General features: G+C 50.4%; 1 long non-coding RNA gene across 1 annotated transcript in view; it reads right to left on the bottom strand.

The window, feature by feature from the left end:
- Positions 1 to 10,265: 10,265 nt before the first annotated feature.
- LOC311512780 overlaps positions 10,266 to 17,426 on the bottom strand; it is a 72,373-nt gene continuing 65,212 nt past the window's right edge. Inside the window, exon 3 of the long non-coding RNA XR_014709561.1 lies at positions 10,266 to 12,101. This is a non-coding gene — a long non-coding RNA (uncharacterized lncRNA). The remainder of the gene's footprint in view (positions 12,102 to 17,426) is intronic.

Genomic DNA, 17,426 nt, shown 5'->3' with positions numbered 1-17,426 from the left:
TAACAGCCGTGTTAGTCTGTATTCACAAAAAGAAAAGGAGTACTTGTGGAGAAAAGGAGTACTTTCTTTCTAAAAGATCTGCTCTCGCTCAACCACAGTTATTGGGCTGAATGTAGAAATTGCTGGCTGTGATGCTCTGGCCTGGGTTATGATGGTCTACTGATTAGATGGGCAGAATGGTCCCTTCTGGCCTTAAAATCTAGAGGAAATTATTTCTGTAGATTTTTGGTCTACTCCTTTGCCCATGGCCCATCTTTTAGTTTCATTTACTTACTTTCAGACTCTGTAAACCACCAATGCAGTGCAGACTGGATGCCTCTCCCCCACTCAATACAGTGCCATCATTGCCCTCTAGTTTACTGTACTTCCGTCCACATAACACCTCAAGACTGGACATCTTTATAAAAGCATATTGCACCACAGCCACAACCGTGCAGGATGCAGGAATCATTGGGTGAGAGTCACTGGGCTGGGCAATGCATGAAGTCAGGTTAGATGATGCTAATGGTCGCGTCTGGTCTTAATATCTGGTCTTAATATCTATCTTAATATTCCAAACCTGTCTGACTCATTTTGACAGTGGACATTTCCTGAGACACTATTCACATGAAGATTTCTACATTTTGAGACCAGAAGGGATCGTACAACCATCTAGGCTGATCTCCTTTGTAACCCAGGCCAGAGAACCCCACCCAGCACCATCTGCAACCAGTTCAATAATTAATGGTTTAACTCAAACATGTCTTGTAACAAGAGACATCCAATCTGGATTTAGAAACTGAGTGTTGCAGAATCCACTGCTGACCTGGATAATAACTGAAGTGCTTTATTATCCTCCCTGTTAACAATCTGCATTTCATTTCCACTTTCCTCTTTGCTCACTTCAACTCCTGTCTGTGAGGTCTCACACTGCCTTTGTCTACGAGAGTAAAGAGCCCGCTGCTCTCCCCATGTCAGTATAAATGGGGGTAAAGTCAGCTCTGAACCATCTCACTGAAAAACTAGATGATAATCTACTGTCTTATACCTCATCTGTAAATTCCTGGGGCAAGGGCTGTTTTTTAGGAGGGGGAGGAAGTGCATACCATAATAGGGCCCTGACTTCTGTTTGCTGCTGCTAGGTGCTACTATTAGTCAAATTAATAACAACTGGGCTAAGAGGCGTGGTCCCAAGACCTTGAATCATCACTCTCATTATAAGATTTATTACAATCCCAAGAGATGTCTGTAGCATGTTCTCTTCAGTCACTAATGCTTAATTCATACCATTGCCTCTGATTCACTATCCCCGGGCAAGGGACAGAAGTAATAGCAGTTTGGGCCAAGTCCTGCCTTTACAGCACAGCCATGAGACAGTGGAGGCTGGGGGGGAGGGGGCCTGCACCACTCTATGGGAGAAGGCAGGGTTACGGTTAGGGTTAAGGTGGGGGCAGTCCCTGTAGTCAGGAATGTGCAGTGACTGCAAATGTGGCTATGCAAGGCGGAGACAGGCTCAGGAGGGGAGGTGGTAGTGGTGAAGGTTCCTTCCTCCTTCTGCTCCTTCTCCCCACATACTAACTAAAAGCAGCTACACTCCGTCCCCAAACTAGCCTTTGTGCAAGGCTGGACAATGAGGGGAGGCTCCTCATCTATTTGTAAGAGCTGTCTGCAGGCATCTGTGCAGAAGTTTAGGATGAAGATTGGGAAATATCCCCTGGCAGCAAGAGGTATCAGGCTGGCAGCAGGGAGTTCTGGGAGCCTCATTGCTTTGGACACTTGAACAAAGCACTAATAAATCCACATGAAGGAACAAACTTCACTGCTCCCTGGGAGGCTACTTAGAAGGGACCCAACAGCTACCTCCCAAGATCTTGTGCTTCTACAACTCACACAAAATTCAGTCAATCACTCTGCCCCGCCCCTCACATTTCAAACAGAAAGTGCCTTCTGTACCATAGGTAGCTTGCATGTTCCTTAGCCCTGGAAACGCCATCATGACAGCTAGGAAATGCTAACTCTCAAGCAATAGTCATGGTGCCACTGGCTCTGCAGATACCGTCCTGGAAACCTAGTGAACAACTTGTGAATACTTGTGGCACCTTAGAGACTAACAAATTTTCTTTTTGTGAATACAGCCTAACACAGCTGCTACGCTGAAACTTCACTAGAGGGGCTCTTAGAGCGGTGATTTAGTTAGTCACCCAGCAACAATTACGCAGCTGACTAAGGAAGAGAAACCTGTGCTTCACAGAAATGGCATTTCATCTCCCTTCAAATTAAGAGTCTTATCCTGTTGCTAAATTATATAATCAACTGCTTGGCCACACCTTGGTTCGTTATGAAATATATTCAAGAGACCAAATAACCAATGTCAGCCAAGTTTACTGCTTTAAGTCATTAATAATAATAACGTATAGGGAAAAGGTTCAATATGATACCAGTCTCTGAGGAGCTGTCCCGGGCAGCATTGTTACATTCCCCTTACACAGAAGGTGTGGTCCCAAAGTTATGCCCCTAAAGCCATCTGTTTATACCCTACCTGTTTATAAGAACAAGGAATGGTGTAAGTTATCTGAAATTACATTTTACAAATCAGATTTCTACCATGGTGAACACCTTATCACTGTGTTCTGAACATATGCATTCCAAATACCAAGGGGTGTAAGGGTACCTCCTGGGTTTGTATGAAGGTAGAGCAATCCTATGTCTTGTCCTCTTCCTTAGAGACATTCCAGTACTGGCCTGGGAGAAGAATTCCCTAGCTGTTGCGATGATAAAATAATCATATGGCCTAATCCTGACATCTTTCCTATCTACTTCAGATAAAACTTAATTCAGATAATTCAAGGGATTATGGGACACTTATCATAAGTAAACAGGATTATTAATCAAGTTGTAGTCCAGTTTAGGCTCTACAACTGCTATAAGTTGTGATTAATGCTATTTGTACTTAATGCATACTAATATGTATAAGTGTGGATAATACAAATTTTATATAAATATAAATGTGCATTATCCACACCTATACATATTAGCCCCATTGGCCCCAGTACCAGGCCAAGCTGCAAACACCTTCCCCCACCCCAAGCACCGGGCCAGCCCCAGCGCCGGGCCGAGCCGGCAGCCCCCCTTCCTCTGAAGGTCCTCCCCTGCCTGAGCCGCTGCCCCCACCGTCAGCAGTGGGCCGAGCTGCCGGCCCCGCAAGCACCAGGCCGGCCCGGCGCCAGGTCAGACCCTCTCCCACCAGCCCCTCCTGCCCCTGAAGCGCCTCCCCTGGATGAGCTGCTGGCCACCAGTGCTGGGCCAAGCCACCGGCCCCCCGAGCCGCCAGCCCCCCGACCCTGAAGGCCCTCTCCTGGCAGGGCCGCTGCCTCCTCCACCCAGCACCGGGAGCACCCGCTCCTTCCACTCTTGAAGGCCCCACCCACCCCGCCGAGCCGCCAGCCCCAGAGCACCTGGACGAGCCTCCTCACTCCGCCAGCCGCTGGCTCTCCCTGTCCCAAGGAGGAGGGATGTGGCAACCAGCAGGGACCGGGGGGGGGGGGGCGGGGTGGAGTGCAGGAGGCGGTGGGGGTCTTGTGGAAGGGGCGGGGCTACCTTGCCAGCGGCTCAGCGGCAGCACCAGGGAGGGCTAAAGCTAAGCCTTCCCTGGCCTATTATACCCTATTATATAGACATCCCTAGGAAAGACCCAACATGCATTGTATGGAATTCAATTTATGACAAATTTAGGCCCCAATCCTGCAAACAACTGATGCACGTTTCACGTTATGTACACGACCACCATCCACTCCAATAAAATGCACTGGAACATTCATGGGTACAGCAGGGTCTGCAGAATTCATGGCTTTGCCATTCTCCAGACTGACATCTGTCTCTTTAGTCTCTTTTCTCTCTGTGATGGAACATTAGACTGTATTATACGGTTCTGCCACTATGGGGCGCTGTGTAAAATATGCTCAAATAAATTTGTTAGTCTCTAAGGTGCCACAAGTACTCCTTTTCTTTTTGCGAATACAGACTAACACGGCTACTACTCTGAAACCTGTGTAAAATAATGTATTTAAAACTAATTTAGCAATACCTGGCAGAGCACTAAAGGATCTTACAATGAACACATTTGGTGTGTGTATAAGCAACCTCTGTGGCCAGTCCATAGCTGGTACAGCAGTATATGATACGCCAAGACATGATCTATTGTTTTAGCCTCTCTTGCTCAGTGGGGGTCCAGAAGCATGACCCCATTTGGTAAATCTGGGTTTGCCTCTGAGTTTGTCACATCACCTCACACCCCAGAGTTGCCTCTTCTGCCCCTGGCAAAAACGTTCCACCAAGTAGCAGAGAAACCAGCTTAAAGCAAAAGAGTATCTCATTCCCCTCCCAGCCAGGTCAGGAAAAGAGAACAGCTTTGATGATTTAACTGGGAATTGGTCCTGCTTCGAGCAGGGGGTTGGACTAGATGACCTTCAGGGGTCCCTTCCAACCCTGATATTCTATGATTCTATGATTCTATGATTCCCAAGCCTTGGCAGGTCTTGTTCAACCAGGAGCAAAGTTTAATTGTCGTTAAGGTCCAAACTCTGCTCTGGATGAAGTCAGTGGGGTTACAGAGTGGGTGGACTGATTTAAATCACTGATTTTAATCATGCTTTAAATCAGTCAGCTGGAAACTTTGATTTAAATCACGGCATTTAATTTTGTTTTCCATTTGTACTTTTAATTATTTTCCTCAAAAAGTCATTGATTGGTAACCATTAAAATATGTTGATTTCCAAGTAAATATAGCCTTTTCACTAAATTTAATACTTCTTTGGGGCTGATAGTCTAGGCCATACAATGCCCAGGTGAAGTTGCAGGTCTGGCAATAGGGCAGAGAAATAAAGCCAAACCCAGTGTGTTAGATAACCTGGCAGCTGAGGTCTGATGCATGGGACTCCACTGGGTTACATCAGGCCCCTCCCAGCTGTCCCTCCCCACTGTAGGGGGCGTTGCAAAGGATGCTGCATTTTGGCAATCCCCAACCAGCGTAACAGTCCATAGGCTACTCTAGACCAGCAGTTCTCAAACTGGGGTCTGCGGACCCAAGGGTACTCCAGTGGGTCCGCGAGTTGTGTCTGGGGCCACCGGCCCTGCTGATCAACTCCTCCCACTCCCTCCCAGTGCCTCCTGCATACTGTGGAACAGCTGTTCAGTGGCGTACAGGAGGCGCTGGGAGGGAGGGGGAGGAGCAGGGACGGGGCATGCTTGGGGGGGGAGGGGGCAGAAAGAGGCAGGGAAGAGGAGAGGCAGGGGTGAAGCAGAAGCAGGAAAAGGTGGGGCAGGGGTGGGGCCTTGGGGGAAGGGGTGGAGTGGGGGCGAGGCCTGGGGTTGAGTAGGCTTTGAGCACCCCCGGAGAAAATTAGAAGCCGGTTTGGGTGTCCACGAAAAATTTAAAAACAAAATGGGGGTTCTCGGTTTACTAAAATTTGAGAACCACTGCTCTAGACTATACAGGGGCCAAACCTGGGAATGGGGGGGGGGGTGGCTTAAAGCAATATCCTCAGCCTTCTGACTCACCTTCCCAAAGCTCCAGGTCTATCTGTGAAAGCCTCCACGTGAGCCTTAACATAAACCTGGGTGAATGTACTTCTTAAGAAGACTAAATGCCACAGCCTGTGCTACTTGTGGGGATGAACCTTTGCTTCAGTGTTGGGTCATAAACAGCGTTGCTTCCAATGGAAAACCAGGGGGCTGCAGTTGTTACAGAGTACAGGAGCTCGGGGTTATTTTGCACAATACCACTTGCTATATTTGTGCATTTCCAGAGACTCTAGAGCAGGGGTGGACAAACTTTTTGGGCCGAGGGCCACATGTGGGTGGGGAAATTGTATGCAGGGCCAGGGCAGAGGGTTGGGGTGCTGGAGGGAGTGTGGGGTGTGGGAGGGGGGTGCCTTGTGCAGGAATGGGCTCAGGGCAAGGGATTGGGGCAGAGGAGGGGTGCGGGGTGTATGAGGGGGCTCAGGGAAGGGGGTTGGGGTGCAGGAGGGGTGTGGAGTGCAGGAGGGGGCTCAGGGCAGAGGTGCAGGAGGGGTGTGGACTGCAGGAGGGAGCTCAGGGCAGGGGGTTGGGGTGCACAGGGGTGCAGGGTGCAACAGGGGGCTCAGGGCAGGGGGTTGGGAGCCAGGGGGCAAGAGGAGTTTGGGCTCCAGCCCAGCACTGCTTACCTAAAGCAGCTCCAGGGTGGCAGCGGCATGCACCGGGGCCAGGGCAGGCTCCCTGCATTCCTGCCCTGGCCCCACGCCGTGCTGCTCCGGGAAGCAGCAGAACCACATCCCGTGGGGGGCGGTGCCTGGAGGCAAGGGCAACCCACAGAGCCCTCCCCCCCACCCCACCACCACCCCGGGGCCCCAGGGACATGGTACTGGCGCAGGGCCTGCGGCACCACGGGGGGCAATCCTGCAGGCCGGATCCAAACCCTGAGGCAAGCACAGAGCTGTGGATTGTCTGTGATAAATGGCCATGCCCATATTTCCGAGTACACCTCAGCAAGGGGCTTGATGTATAACTAATGTATGGACTGCAGTGATCGCAGAGAGTGTCATTGACCATACTGCTGAGACTTGCTGGGACATTCCTTTGCCTCTCCCTAGCACCTCACCATGCACTGAAAGGAAGGAAATACAGTTCAAAGTCAAAGCCCCATCACAACTGATGCTGCATTTGCATTAAAATTACAACTTCCAGTATTGTATTTTTGCTTCTGATATCCTTCCAAGCACAGGCTCTGATGCAGGCAGACCAGATGGCAGCTCATTCCAAGCCCCCTAGGTCTCAACTGAACAGTGACAAATACAAATCTGGAACCAGTCTGGCTCACCAGTGTGTTAGTATTGTTAAAATAGGTATTAAAGTTATAAAAATGTACTTAGTCTTTAAACTTTATGGAATGCTTGTAAGTAGCGACATGCATTAATCTCATAGACTTTAAGGTCAGCAGGGACCATCATGATCATCTAGTCCATGGGTGGGCAAACTTTTTGGCCAAGGGCCACATCTGGATATGGAAATTGTATGGCGGGCCAGAAATACTCACAAAATTGGGGGTTGGGGAGGGGGTGAGGGCTCCAGCTGGGGCTGCAGGCTTGGGGGTGGGACCAGAAATGAGGAGTTCAGGGTACGGGTGGGGACTCCAGGCTGGGGCAGGGGTGCGGGGGGAGTGAGGGCTTCGGCTAGAGGTGCGAGCTCTGGGTTGGGGCTGGGGATAAGGGATTTCGTGTGCAGGAGGGTGCTCTGGGCTGGGACCAAGGGGTTCGGAGGGTGGGAGGGGGATCAGAGTGTTGGGGTGCAGGAGGAGGTCAGCGGTGCAGGCTCTTTGAGGTGCTTACCTCAAGCAGCTCCCGGAAGCAGCGGCATGTCCCCCCCCTCAGTTCCTATGCAGAGGCACAGTACCGGCCAGGCAACTCTGCACACTGCCCCGCCCCTGCAGCTCCCATTGGCCATGGTTCCCGGCCAATGGGAGCTGTGAGGGCAGTGCTTGGGGCGGGGGCAGCTTGTGGAGCCCCCCGGCTGTCCCTACACGTAGGAGCTGGAGTGGGGACATGGTGCTGCTTCGAGGAGTCATGCGCCATAGTGGGGAAGTTCCAGACCCTGCTCTCCAGTGGAAGCTAGAGGGCTGGATTAAAATGTTTGACAGGCTGGATGTGGCCCACAAGCTGTAGTTTGCCCACCCCTGATCTAATCTGACCTCCTGCATATTGCAGGCCACAGAACCTCACCCTCCCACTCCTGTAATAAAACCATAACCTCTGGCTGAGTTACTGAAGTCCTCAAATCATGATTTAAAGACTCCAAATGACAGAGAATCCACCATTTACACTAATTTAAACCTGCAATTGACCCGTGCCCCATGCTGCAGAGGAAGGTGAAAAAACCCCAGGGTCTCTGCCAATCTGACCTGAGGGAAAATTCCTTCCCAACCCCAAATATGGCAATCAGTTAGACCCTGAGCATGTAGGCAAGACCTACTAGCCAGACACCTGGGGAAAAAATTCTCTGTAGTAACTCAGAGCCCTCCCCATCTAGTGTCCCATCACCAGCCACTGGAGATATTTGCAGCTAGCAATTGTAGGTCAGCTACATGCCATTGTATGCAATCTCATCACACCATCCTCTCCACAAATTTATCAAGCTCAATCTGAAGCCAGTTTTGTTTTTTGCCCCCACTGCTCCCCTTGGGAGGCTGTTCCAGAATTTCACTCCTCTGATGGTTAGAAAGCCAAAACATAGTCCTGGTCTACACTATGAGTTTAGGTAGAATTTAGCAGTGTTAGATCGATTTAACCCTGCACCCATCCACACAACAAAGCCATTTTTGTCGACTTAATGGGCTCTTAAAATCAATTTCTGTACTCCTCCCCTGCGAGGGGATTAGCTCTGAAATCAACATCACCGAGTCAAATTTGGGTTAGTGTGGATGCAATTTGACGGTATTGGCCTCTGGGAGCTATCCCACAGTGCTCCACTGTGACCGTTCTGGACAGCACTCTGAACTCGGATGCACTGGCCAGGTAGATAGGAAAAGCCCAGTGAACTTTTGAATTTAATTTCCTGTTTGGCCAGTGTGGCAAGCTCATCAGCAGAGGTGACCATACAGAGCTCATCAGCAGAGGTGACCATGGAGTCCCAGAATCGCAAAAGAGCTCCAGCATGGACCGAACAGGAGGTACTGGATCTGATCGCTGTACGGGGAGACGAATCCGTTCTATCAGAACTCCGTTCCAAAAGACAAAATTCCAAAATATTTGAAAAACGTCTCCAAGGGCATGAAGGACAGAGACTATCACAGGGACCTGCAGCAGTGCCACGTGAAACTTAAGGAGTGTAGGCAAGCCTACCAAAAAACCCAAGAGGCAAACACCTGCTTGGGGTCAGAGCCCCAAACATATCGCTTCTATGATGAGCTGCATGCAATTCTAGGGGGTGCTCCTACCACTGCCCCACCCCTGTACGTGGACTCCTGCAAGGGGGGAGTCTCACGCAACAGGGATGAGGATTTTGGGGACGAGGAAGATGATGGGGAGGGGGAGGTTGAAGATAGCGCACACCAGGCAAGAGGAGAAACCGTTCTCCCTGACAGCCAGGAACTGTTTATCACCCTGGATCCAATACCCTCCCAAGCTGGGCTCCCGGACCTTGAAGGTGGACCAGGCAGCTCTGGTGAGTGTACCTTTGTAAATATAATACACAGTTTAAAAGCAAGTGTGTTTAATGATTAATTTGCCCTGAAGACTTGGGATGCATTCATGGCCAGTACAGCTACTGGAAAAGTCTGTTAACGTGTCTGGGGATGGGGGCGGAAATCCTCCAGGGACATCTCAATGAAATTATCCTGGAGGTCCTCCCACAGCCTTTGCAAAAGGTTTCTGGGAGGGCAGCCTTATTGTGTCCTCCATGGTAGGACACTTTACCACAGCAGGCCAGTAGCACGTAGTCTGGAATCCTTGCATAAGAAAGCATGGCAGCATGTGGTCCCGGTGTTTGCTGGCATTCTAGCAACATCCATTCTTTATCTCTCTGTGTTATCCTCAGGCAAGTGATATCATTCATGGTCACCTGGTTTAAATGGCCAAGGTGTCTTTTTCAATTTTAATCTCCCTTTTTTTCCTCCCGCAGTTGCAAATGTTTCAACGCTGCGACTAGCATCTCCATCCCAGAGGCTAGTGCAGATAAGAAGGTGAAAAAAACACACTCACGATGAAATATTCTCTGAGCTCATGCTGTCCACACAAACTGAAAGAGCCCAGAAGAATGTGTGGAGGCAGACAATGGCAGAGTCCAGGAAAGAACAAAATGAATGCAAGGACAGGAGGGACGTGTGAGAGGATAGATGGCTGGAGCAACAGAAGAGGTGGCAGCAGCATGATGAAAGCTGCAGGATGCAATGCTGAGGATACTGGAGGATCAAAGTGATATGCTCCAGCGTATGGGTGAGGTTCAGGAAAGGCACAGAGCACCACTGCAGCCCCTGTGTAATCAACTGCCCTCCTCCCCAAGTTCCATAGCCTCCTCACCCAGATGTCCAAGAATGCAGGGGAGTGGGGACCCTCCGGGCACCCAACCACTCCACCCCAGAGGACTGCCCAAGCAACAGAAGGCTGGCATTCAATAAGTTTTGAAGTGTGGCCTTGAACTTTCCTCCTCCCCTCATCCACCATCCCAGCCAGTGCTTCCCTCCTTCTGCACCCCTCCTGGGCTACCTTGGCAGTTATCCCCCTATTTGTGTGACGAATTAATAAAGAATGCATGAATTTGAAACAACAATGACTTTATTGCCTCGGCAAGTGGTGATCGAAGGCGGGAGGGAAGGGCAGTTGGCTTACAGGGAAGTAGAGTGAACCGAGGGGGCAGGTTTTCACCAAGGAGAAACAAACAGAACTGTCACACTGTAGCCTGATCAGCCATAAAACTGGTTTTCAAAGCTTCTCTGATACGCAGCGCACCCTGCTGTGCTCTTCTAACTGCTCTGGTGTCTGGCTGCATGTAATCAGCGGCCAGGCGATTTGCATCAACTTCCCACCCCACTATAAACGTCTTCCCCTTACTCTCACAGATATTGTGGAGCACACAGCAAGCAGTAATAACAATGGGAATATTGGTTTCACTGAGGTCTAACCTAGTCAGTAAACTGCGCCAGTGAGCTTTTAAATGTCCAAATGCACATTCTACCACCATTCTGCACTTGCTCAGCCTACAGATGAACTGCTCCTTACTACTGTCCAGGGTGCCTGTGTATGGCTTCATAAGCCATGGCATTAAGGGGTAGGCTGGGTCCCCAAGGATAACAATAGGCATTTCAACATCCCCAATGGTTATTTTCTGGTCTGGAAAGTAAGTCCCCTGCTGCAGCTGTTCATACAGACCAGAGTTCCTGAAGATACGAGCGTCATGTACCTTTCCCAGCCATCCCATGTTGATGTTGGTGAAATGTCCCTTGTGATCCACCAGTGCTTGCAGCACCTTTGAAAAGTACCCCTTTAGGTTTATGTACTCGCCGGCTTGGTGGTCCGTTCCCAAGATAGGAATATGCATTCTGTCTATCACCCCACCCCAGTTTAGGGAATCCCACTGCAGCAAAGCCATCCACTATGACCTGCACATTTCCCAGAGTCACTACCCTTGATAGCAGCAGCTCAGTGATTGCGTTAGCTACTTGGATCACAGCAGCCCCCACAGTAGATTTGCCCACTCCAAATTGATTCCCGACTGACCGGTAGCTGTCTGGCGTTGCAAGCTTCCAGAGGTCTATCACCACTCGCTCGTGAACTGTGAGGGCTGCTCTCATCTTGGTATTCTTGCATTTCAGGGGGGGGGAAAGCACGTCACAAAGCTCCATGAAAGCGCCCTTACGCATGCGAAAGTTTCGCAGCCACTGGAAATCATCCCAGACCTGCAAAACTATGCGGTCCCACCAGTATGTGCTTGTTTCATGGGCCCAGAATCAGCGTTCCATGGCATGAGCCTGCCCCATTGCCACCAGGATGGCCAAATTGTCGGGGACTGTGCTTTGAGAGAAGTCTGTGTCCATGTCCTCATCACTCTCGTCACCGCGCTGCCAACGTCTCCTCACCTGCTTTTGCAGGTTCTGGTTCTGCATATACTGCATGATAATGCGCGAGGTGTTTACAATGCCCATAACTGCCGCAGTGATCTGAGCAGGCTCCATGCTTGCAGTATGGCGTCTACAGGAGAGCAGGAGAGCAGAGTGACAGTGGTAGTCCAATGACAATGGTTTGCAGACCTACTGCACCGTCTGCTGCCAGGACACAACAGCGGAGCGGGTTGCATGTTTGCCATGTTATGGCGAGACAAGAGCCGCCAAGCAGAGTTGCAGCGGAAGTGGTCCTGCAAGACCACCAGGAGAGCAGGAGAGCACAGTGGCAGTGGAAGCGGTGGCTGACGACCTGCGAGGTGGATTCATGAGAGCAGGAGAGCAGAGCTGCAGCAGAAGCAGGAGCCCATGACAGACAACATGGAGAAATTTGCTATCGAGACAAGAGCAGGAGAGCAGAGTGGCAGTGGAAGTGGTGGTTCGATGACGACAGTTAGCAGTCCTACTGCTCCGTCTGCTGAAAGCAGTATGGCACCTGCGCGGAAAAAAGGCACAAAACAATTGTCTGACGTTGCTTTCACGGAGGGAGGGGCGACTGATGACATGTACCCAAAACCACCTGTGACAATATTTTTGCCCCATCAGGCATTGGGAGCTTGACCCAGAATTCCAATGGGCAGCGGAGACTGCGGGAACTGTGGGATAGCTACCCACAGTGCAACGCTCTGAAAGTGGACGCTAGCCTCGGTACTGTGGATGCACTCTGCCGACTTAATGTGCTTAGTGGGAACACACACAATCAACTGTATAAAATTGCTTTCTAAAAATCGACTTCTATAAATTCAACCTAATTTCGTAGTGTAGACATACCCTTGGTGATGGCCGGTTTATATCCATTTGTTCTTGTGTCCACATTGGCACTTAACTTAAATAACTCCTCTCTGTCCCTGATATTTATCCCTCTGATGTATTTATAGAGAGCAATCATATCTCCCCTCAGCCTTCATTTGATTAGGCTAAACAAGCCAAGCTCTTTGAATCTCCTCTCATAAGGTAGGTTTTCCATTCCTCGGATCATCCTAGTAGCCCTTTCTCTGCACCTGTTCCAGTTTGAATTAATTTTTCTTAAATATGGGAGATCAGAATTGCACACATTATTCCACACGAGGTCTTACCAGAGCCTTGTATAACAGTGCTAACACTTCCCTGTTTCTACTGGAAATACCTCACCTGATGCATCATAGGACTGCATTAGCCTTTTTACACCCCCTCACATTGGTGGCTCAAATACGTTGTGAGGTTGAGCAATGCCCACAGCTGGCCTTTCAGGAGCGACAAAGGGGCAACCATCACTGGCCAGACAGGTACTGATGGCCCATTATGAAGAATCCATTCTCCCACGGGCTCCTTAGAGAGGACATGTACACAATGGGGACTGCCTGACCCCCCACGTCACAACAAGGATCTTTCTAGAAGCTGGAAGAAAGAATAAAAGAGGAACAGTGACATCATCACTTGGCCCCTCTCTCCCCCCCATCTCAACACTTGGAAGATTGTCTGGAAGACAAAGACTTTGAACTAGAGAGATTGGTCCCAGGCTGGAAGGCAGTTCAGCCTAAGGCCCTGTCTACACTGGCAAGTTTCTGCGCAGTAAAGCAGCTTTCAGCACTGTAACTCCCGAGGTGTACACACTGCCAAGCCACTTACTGCGCAGAAACTCCACAGATGCAGTGCCTTAAAATACCACCTCGCTGAGAGGCGTAGAGCTTTCTGCACCGGCGCTACAGTGCTGTGGTGCCAGTGTAGACACCGTGGTGATTACAGTGCTGCGATTGGCCTCCAGGAGGCGTCCCACAATACTTGTTCTCACCTCTCTGGTCATCGGTTTGAACTCTACTGCCCTGCCCTAAGGTGACCAACTGTCAGCCCCACCTCGGACATTCCTTTGCAAATTTGAAAATCCCCTTCCTGTTTGCTTGGTGATGTGTGCAGTGGTCTCAGTGCATCTTTCCAGGTGGCCATGCCTGATCCATGCACCAGGCATTGGAGCAACGCCAAGCTGCTGGATCTCATCGGCATTTGGGGAGAGGAGGCTGTCCAGTCCCAGCCATCGGAATTATGATAGCTATGGACAGATTTCTATATGCATGATAGAAAAGGGCTATGACCGGAACACACTGCAGTGCAGGATCAAACTGAAGGAGCTGCGGAACACCTACCACAAGGTGCGGGAGGCAAACCGCCACTCCAGTGCTGCACCCATGAGCTGCTGGTTCTACAAAGAGCTGGATGAGATACTTGGTGGTGACCCCACCTCCACTGTAAAGGTCCCTGTGGATACTTCGTTGGCACACATGCCAGTCGAGAGTGGACCAAGCCAGGAGGAGGCAATCTTGGATGAAGAGGGGGAGGGGAAACCAGAGAAAGAGGATGATTCAGAGGCCAGAGATGCATGCGGTCAGGAGCTCTTTTCTACCCCGGAGGAGCCTAGCCAACCACAGCAGTTGGATCTTGGCGAAGCGCAAACAGGAGAGGAGGCCCATGGTAAGTGGATCTGATTTTGGGAATTGCTGAAGAGAGTTGTTGGGGGCAGGAGGGTTGCAGAAAGCAGGCTTGTCTCCCACCTCATGCCTAGTTTGAGCAGTGGAACAGGATATTGATACACTCCCTCACTTCATGGGAATCTCCCTCAGAGATCTCCAGGAAACTTTCATGGAGATACTGGGCAATCTGCTGCCGCAGGTTCCTCAGCGGGGCTTTGTTTCTTGACCCATTAACGGTAACTTTCCCACGCCACTGTGATGTCGTGGAGCGGGGCGAGGACCATTGCTGCACACAGGCTAGCCGCATAGGGGCCAGGGCGGAAGCTGCAGGCTTGGAGAAGACCCTCCCTTGATTCCCTGCTCACCGTCAGCAGCGAGATATCTTCCATAATGATCACCTCCTGTGGAAAGTGTGGGGACAGGAATGATTATCAGGCCCACCTTACAGTGCTTGCTCTTCCCAAGTGCCCAAGAGCCATGTGCCCAGTGTACAGCAGGGTCCGGGAACAGTGATTTACCCTGCCCCCGTGGCCACTCACCATTTGGGGGGTCTTGTGGTTTATGTGTGGTTTCCTGAGGTCAGCCAGTTAGTGACAGGTGTGTGAGTACTGGCTGTGTTTTAAAGCACTGAAACAGTGTTGTCTGTGTTGCAAACAATACTGCTTCTGTAAAATGTTGCATTTAAACTTCACAGAGATGACCTTGGGAGCACAACCTCCCTCTTTGTTATCGGCGGCAGAACGGTTGCGAAGAATTAGGAAGCGTCCAAGAAGAACTAAGGAGGACTTTATGCATGAGGTTATGATGCACTCCACCACTGAGAAAAAGGAATTGAAGGAGTGGGGGGACAGCGAGAAGAGGGAACAAAAGGAGAACACGGCACACCAGAAAGAAACCGTGGAGCGGCTCTTAACGGTTATGGAGTGCCAAGCAGACACGCTCCGGGCAATACTAGCTCTTCAAACCAAGAAGCTCTGCACCCACCCTCCCCTGCAGCCACTGTCACAAAACTCTTTCCGATGTGCCCCCCCCACACACACACACAATGCCAACACACTCTTATCAACCTCCTGGCTCTACTCTCTACCTGCAGCATTCCATTCCTCCCTCCTCACAGTCCAGCAGTGTGGACTCCCACTACCCACTGCACTCAGCATCCATCCATCTGCAGTTTGGCCCTGCTGAAGTATAGCACTCGCTGCATTGTACTCCAAGGGAGAAGGTTGGGTATAATCCCTGGACATACACAAATCTATAGCTGTCCTGGGACCCCTCCTCCTCCTGAGACCTTCCATTCCCCCATCCCCCATCCCACTGATGATTTTTTTCGTTTGACTCTCTCCTCTGGTTGTTGTCTTTCAATAAAAGAATTGTGTTCGTTTGAAATCAATCTTTATTCTATTAAGTGAAAGCAAAAAGAGCACTGCAAAGCAACATACAATTATGTTAAGGCCCCTTCTTGCATCATGTGCACCAATCACCTCCTAGCATGACAAGCACTGCAATCCCGAGCATAGCAACAAATATTAGTGGCTTTCAGCTTCAAATTGCTGCCTCAAAGCATCCCTGATCCTTATGGCCCTGTGCTGTGACCCTCTAATAGCCCTGGACTTTGGCTGTTCAAACTCAGCCTCCAGGCACTGAGCATCTGCAGTCCAGCCCTGAGTGAAGCTTTCACCCTTCCCTTAACAAATGTTATGGAGCATACAGCATGCGGCTATATGCATAGGAATATTGTCATCGGCCTTGTCCAGCTTCCCATAGAGGCATCACCAGCGGGCTTTTAAACGGCCAAATGCACACTCCACAGTCATTCCGCACTTGCTCAGCCTGTTGTTGAACCACTCCTTGCTGCTGTCAAGTTGCCCCGTGTATGGCTTCATGAGCCATGGCATTAAGGGGTAGGCGGGGTCTCCCAGGATCACAGTGGGCATTTCGACTTCCCTTACAGTGATCTTCTGGTCCAGGAAGAAAGTCCCTATTTGCAGCTTCTTGAACAGGCCAGTGTTCCGAAAGATGCATGCATCATGCACCTTTCTGGACCAGCCTACATTAATGTCTGTGAAATGCCCAGGGTGATCCACAAGCACCTGGAAAACCATTGAGAAATACCCCTTGCGTTTAATGTACACGGTGGCTAGGTGATCTGGTGCCAGAATTGGAATGTGCGTGCCATCTATCGCCCCTCTGCAGTTAGGGAAACCCATTTGTGCAAAGCCATCCAAAATCTCACGCATGTTGCCCAGAGTCATGGTCTTTTGGAACAGGATTCTATTAATGGCCCTGTACCCTTCCATCAACACGACTCCAACAGTCGACCTTCCCACTCCGAACTGGTTAATGACCGATTGGTAGCAGTCTGGAGTAGCCAGCTTCCAGAATGCAATCAGCACACGCTTCTCCAGCTACAGGGCAGCTCTCATTCTCGTGTCCTTGCGCTGCAGGGCTGGGGCGAGCTCATCACACAGTCCCATGAATGTGGCTTTCCTCAAGTGAAAGTTCTGCAGCCACTGCTCATCATCCCAGACGTGCACCACGATGTGATCCCACCATTCGGTGCTTGTTTCCTGAGCCCAAAAGTGGCACTCCACTGTGGTCAGCACCTCTGTGAATGCCACAAGCATTCTCGTGTTGTAGCTAGTATGCATGGTGAGATCAATGTCTCACTCCTCTTGTCTTTGTAGTTTAAGGAATAACTCCACTGCCACTCGTGACGTGTTGGTCAGTGCGAGCAGCATTCTGGTCAACAGCTTGGGATCCGTTCCTGCAGCCAGAAAGAGGCAGGGCAGGGCGCGCAGTACACAAACCGTTGAAAGATGGCACCAAATGTGGAAGGTTTCAGAGTAACAGCCCTGTTAGTCTGTATCCGCAAAAAGAAAAGGAGTACTTGTGGCACCTTAGAGACTAACCAATTTATTTGAGCATGAGCTTTCGTGAGCTACAGCTCACTTCATCGGATGCATGTGGAAGGAAGCACAGGGATTGCTGGGATGCGAAGCAATGCATCACGGGGCACTTGGACAGGACCCAGGATGCCGCGCGACCCCTTCCGCCTTCCCACGAGTCTTAGCGGCAAAAGAGAAAGAGGTGCTCTGTGGGATATCTGCCCAGAGTGCAGTGCTCCCAATGGCTCCGCAAGTGCCACAAGTCTGAACACGCTATTGCACAGGCAGCTGTCAGTGTGAACACACAACAGCAGTTTTTCTTCGGTGCTCTCTGAGCGGTGCTGCAACTGCCGGCGCTGTAACTTTGCACATGTAGATGTGCCCTAAGTATTGAGATCTGTGAGTTGCCTGTAACATCTTAGGCTGCGAGTT

The sequence above is a fragment of the Lepidochelys olivacea genome, assembly GCF_965140295.1.
Source record: "Lepidochelys olivacea isolate rLepOli2 genome assembly, chromosome: 24".
NCBI classification, from domain to species: Eukaryota; Metazoa; Chordata; order Testudines; family Cheloniidae; genus Lepidochelys; species Lepidochelys olivacea.
The sequence above is the reverse complement of the archived record's forward strand: the minus strand, read 5'-3'. Positions and strand labels throughout refer to the sequence as shown.